At 40.8% G+C, this 5516-nt stretch overlaps 1 non-coding gene across 1 annotated transcript; it reads right to left on the reverse strand.

Annotated features, from left to right (window-relative positions):
- Positions 1-5106: 5106 nt before the first annotated feature.
- LOC145345758 (U2 spliceosomal RNA) lies at positions 5107-5297 on the reverse strand. Its single transcript, XR_013887149.1, has one exon. It is a non-coding gene; the product is annotated as a U2 spliceosomal RNA (small nuclear RNA).
- Between the last annotated feature and the right edge of the window lie 219 nt (positions 5298-5516).

The raw sequence follows: 5516 nt of genomic DNA on the forward strand, positions 1-5516 counted from the left end.
GTCAGCAGACCGTGAGTCAGTGTGCTGACCACGGCACTTTAATATACAATGTACACTAACCTCATCAGTGGGACTCCATGCCAGAGTGTCAATTTGTAAAATTGATACTAATGTTAAAGCTTCAATTAACCTGATCAGCTCTTTGAACATTAGATTAGCCATGAATGGCAGGGCAGGCTCAAGGAGCCAGATGGCCTGTTGCTGCTGTTATTTCTCATGAGCTTATGGAACAGCATTGCAGATACTTTGATGATGATGCGCTTGCAAAATGGTTGGGGCTATTTGATATATGATGGCATCAAGCAGCAACTTTTCTGAGCCTGTGTGTAACATCAGTGAGTTAGTAGGACTGACCATGGATGGTCATCATTGTCTCTCCGAAGAGTGTCATTGAATCTAGTCTTTAGGCCCCCTTCGGTACTTACATATTAAGATACTCATACATGGGTTTCTGGAATAGTACTTTTACTGAGATGAAAGTCACCTCAGACCTCTAATATTCCAAGGACCTATCCTACACTCCTCACTATCCAACTGTATTTTATCCAGAGAGCATTTCTAGGCAGCAATGTGAACATTAGAAGTTAAACAACACAATGAACAGATTATTATTAAAATAGCTATAGATATGACTACTGGAATTTTGGCATTATTTGAAGAATAACTTGTTCTGTAAACATATTTTCTGAATACAAAACAAAAAGCAAAAAAGCACAGTGTAGGAAATATGAAACATAAACAGAAAATATTTTTGACACTCAACTGATCAGAGAGCCTCTGTAGAAAACAGCTCAGTTAACTGGTCTGCTGTCTCCATTGAATTCTTAGCTTGCTTCCACATGTGGTTTAACAATTCAAGTGTTTGGATGATGACTTCTGTCTTATGAATGAAGTTGGTCAAGATGTTTGAGGAATTTGTTAGGATGTGTAGTGGTGGGGAGAACAGCTAAATGTGTAGTAACATTATTGGTGAATTAACTTTAATTTATTGAAAGCATTGGGCTACTGGTTGCGTTCTCTCTTTCCTGGCTGTGGAAAAGATACCTCTCCTATCCTTTCCATCATATAGCCTCCAGTTTCTGGAAGCAGTAAACCTTTGTCTATTTCAGTATAATGTACAATTCAGCAAATTCTTGAGATTCTTGTTGGGTTATATTACAGGCTGAACCAGATTTACCCAGTCACCTAAAATAAGACCTAAGAATTAAATAAGACATTTCTTATGACTCTTCGAGGCTTTGAGCTTTTTACTCCTTTATGGAGCTTCAACTGATGTGCTTGGACTACTGGGGATAGTACTGATCACTAATCAACCCTGCTCATATTAAACATAAAGACTGGCATGTTTGTTTATGATGTGGAGATGCTGGCATTGGACTGCGGAGGGCACAGTAAGAAGTCTCACAACACCAGATTAAAGTCCAACAGTTTTATTTGATGGCACAAGCTTTTAGAGCACTGCTCCTGCATCAGGTGAGTGGGAGTTGTGTTCATAAACAGGGCATATATAGACACAAACACAATTTACAAGATAATGATACATTTGTGTCTATATAGGCCCTTTTTTTGAACATGACTCCCACTCACCTGATGAAGGGGCATTGCTCCGAAAGCTTGTGCTACCAAATAAACCTGTTGGACTTTAACCTGGTGTTGTGAGGCTTCTTACTGTGTTTGTTTATCACATAATGAAAGTATCATGGCAACTTAGTGAACATCTTGCATTGACATGGAAGATTATGCAATTGGAATTGTTGTCATTCCTATTTCTAAAATCAAAGAGTTGGCTTATATGGTTTGAGTGCAGTCCTGTAATTGCTCTTTGTATCAGTGGTAGTTCTGCTAAGATCTGAATAGATCTCAAAGAAAAAAGAACAAAGAACAACACAGCACGGGAAACAGGCCCTTCAGCCCAACGAGCCTGCACCGCCATTTTAACATTGTGAGTGCCCTCTTCTACCTATCACCTTTGTCTATGCCTATTGGACTCCACAATAAAGGAACCATAACCAGATTGAGGAAAGAGTAATTTAGGGACAATTTGTTAACACCAATCAGCCTAAGAGCACGTTTTTGGGGTGTGGGAGGAAACCGGAGCACCCAGAGAAAACCCATGCAAGCACGGAGAGAATGTGCAAACTCCCACAGACACTGGCCCAAATCCATGTATCTGCACAGCAAACAGTGATAGTCACTGAGCTGTCATGTTGCCCGTCTCTCTCTCACTCTCTCTTTCCATTTGTCTGCTTTCCTGGGAAGGATAGAAATTGCACGGCCCACCTGAATAGAGAGAGTATCAGTGATGTTTGTGTGTACAATGGTGAGCAACAGCCTGCCTGATGTGACAAAGGTCATCTGATGCTGTTCAGAAGGATTCAAAGAAGAAATTGAAAGCAATGACCATTTTGACTGGTACAGACAATGTTGATCTTCTAATGCAACATGTCTTCAGTCAACAGTTGGCATATTCTCCCAATAGCCTATGCATGAAGCATAGCTTTCCGAGGCATTAACTTGCAAAGAATTAAGATCTCCGTGAACTCAGGTAAGTGGGTTGAAGTGCATGAAATAGACACTTTCTGGGATATTTAAAAGTCCTTCACATGATGTGTCACTGGCTAAGGCAGCACCTTTTCCTATCCCTAACTGTCCTTGAGAAGTTGAATATACAAACCACCAATTCAGTTGCCAGTATATCTATCTCCTCTTCATAGCATAAAAATAGAGATTTTATTTGGTAAGTTAGGGTCCCTAATGCAAGCAATTTGAGTAAAGCTGAGAGAAACTAGCAACAGAAGTTAGGACTGAAGCTTTACAGAGGTTTACGTAGAAGCAAAATAATCTTCAGTAGTAACAGACGAAATGGGCTCTTCAATGGGCTAGCCACCACACAGTTTCTATTAAAATCTACATAGATTAAAATCTGGAGCACACTTGGGGTGGAAGTTCAGAGAGATGAACAAGAGAAGATAGCCATTTTCCCTTCCTGATATGAGTGATTCCCACATGGCTTTAAGGGAAACTAATGCTTTATGGAAAACTCCAAGTGCAATATTTTGTACTCCCATTTGGGACGGGAGCTCAGTTTACCACTTTATATTTGCATCAAGTAGATGTCAATTCAGAAGGGAAATTTTGGTCCTTGAGGCATGCATATTTTATTCATGTATTCCATGTAAAAAAAAGTGGATAGCCTTATTAAGGCTGATTGTGTCAGAATGGCAAATATCTTTCTCCTCTGCCCCCAGGTCCACTGGATGTCTGAGAGTACTGATCTTATGTCACCTTCATCCATGAAATCTAAACTAATGTTCTGTTAGGAGTTAGTCCCGGTATGCTGAAGAGTGCAACTTTAATTTTGCACATACTATCCCCTAGCTGGATTCATGAATCAAAGCGTTTGACTGCTATTATTTTACCAACAAACATTCCAGGCTATAATTCTTGTTTCACAAAATTACCTTGGGCTCAATTTCCACAGAGGTTTGTCCATATATCTGCTTTAGCAGAAGAGTTGCAGAACTCCATCAATGGACTATGGGTGTTATCAGAATTGATAACTCTCACCAGTCATTACTGAATGGTAGAGTCTCCATCCGAAAGACAAAAAAAAGAAAGATGGCAGCAAATGGACCAAGAACTGGGCAGTGGACAGATAAATGGGGGTGAGGTAATTTTGATGTTGGCCGAAGTCTTCCATCTTTGTTTGCGGCTGGGATTTTCTGATGCCATTGAAAGTAAATGGAATTTTGGCTGGAATTCCGGATTTTCCATTCTTGCTGGTTATGGGTCCCGTCATGGATGATACTGGTGAATCCCACCCATAGAGTGGTAATCAGGTGGATGGGGCCCAGTGGCTGCCATCCAGGGGAGTGAGCCTAAAATTCGACTCATGTTGGCTCTGGGTCCTGATTATAACAAGATCCACAAGCTACCAGCTTAAAATATGTGCCCAGCAACCAGCTAGCTCCCTGATGGGCAATTGGTCAAATATGCATAGCTAAGAATGAAATGAAACAGCATTTTAAAGTAGCAAGTAGTATGTTTGCAGATCTTACAGAAGCAAATGCAATAAATCTGAATGTATTTGTTGGGCAACACCACAAGTAATTGCCATAAAAATGCTCTCCCATTAATTGGAAATGACCACTGCTGATTTGCACTGTTGGTTTGTTGGTTGGGAGCAGGATCTATTCAGGCAGGCTGAGATTTCAGCCTCATCAGAAGCTAATTTTTAGATACGTGCAGTATCTGTCTCCTGCTTATTTCTGACTGGAGCTCTGCCTGCCAGAGACACATCTAATTTGTTGGGAAATTAGTGCAACTTTCCCTTGCTGCTGCTCCATTTTCAAACACAAATCAGCTTGCAACAGTGCAAATAGTTTGTCAGATATTGTACTGAGAAGACAAAATCCCCAATCTTGAGCCAAGGCCAACTTTTGGCAAGTATGTAGTACACCCTCTGCTCTAGAAGTAGAAACTGAATAATGGCCAGAACCCCAAAATTTAACAATGATTAAACACTCACTGCAGAAACTTAATCCCCAGAAAGGAAGGAGTGACAAATTTACATTTCTAAAGCACCTTTCATGGTATTTTAAAAATTAATTAATAGGATGTGGACACCACTGACTAGGCCAGCATTTCTTGCCCAACTCTAATTGCCCTTGAGAAGATAGTGATGAGCTGACTTCTTGAACCATTGCAGTCCATGTGGTGTAAGAACATCTATAGTGCTGTTAGGGAGGGAATTTCTGGATTTTGAGCCAGTGACAGTGAAGTTTCGGCGATATATTTTCAAGTCAGAATGGTGTGTAGTTCAGAGGGGAACTTCCAGCTGGTGGTGTTCCCATGTGTCTGCTGTCCTTATCCTTCCAGATCCTCACTTATGCTTTGTCAATGGTGGACAGGCTTTGCGGAATGTGGAGGTTTATTACTCACCACAGGATTCCCAGCTTTTGACCTGCTTTTGTAACCATAGTATTTATATGGCTAGGCCAATTCAGTTGTGGTCAATGGCAACCCCCAGGACAACCAAGTATTTTTGAACTGAAGAGCTAAATTTTGAGAGCTGTTTTTGAAGTTTGAGAATGTCCCCAGAAGGGGGGGTGGTGCACCGTTCCCGGAGATACTGCAATACCAGATTGATACGTAGAGTGGATGGAGCAAGCCCCTATTCCATCTCCCTGCTCCAAGAATCAATTTAACATATGGTCCCCAGATAAGGGACATATCTGATATTAAACTGATAAGAACAGATACTACATTTGATCTTAGCCAAAAGGCCAAGAAGCTAAATTTTGAAGCCATGTCAAATTTGGGGATGGAGATTAAATTGGTCCAAAAATCCAATCCTGCCTCTTGTTTCCTACTCCTAATACAAAACCTGATATACATGTTAAAACATTGCCTGGCTGCAATTGCGGAAAACCTGACCCAACCATGTAGCACATAACAATGTCACAGCCTCAATACAAGTTTGAGGGGGCCATCCTGGAGTTACATTAAAATAAAAT

This window comes from Carcharhinus amblyrhynchos, chromosome 7 (assembly GCF_965287045.1).
Source record: "Carcharhinus amblyrhynchos chromosome 7, sCarAmb.v2.hapA, whole genome shotgun sequence".
NCBI classification, from domain to species: Eukaryota; Metazoa; Chordata; class Chondrichthyes; order Carcharhiniformes; family Carcharhinidae; genus Carcharhinus; species Carcharhinus amblyrhynchos.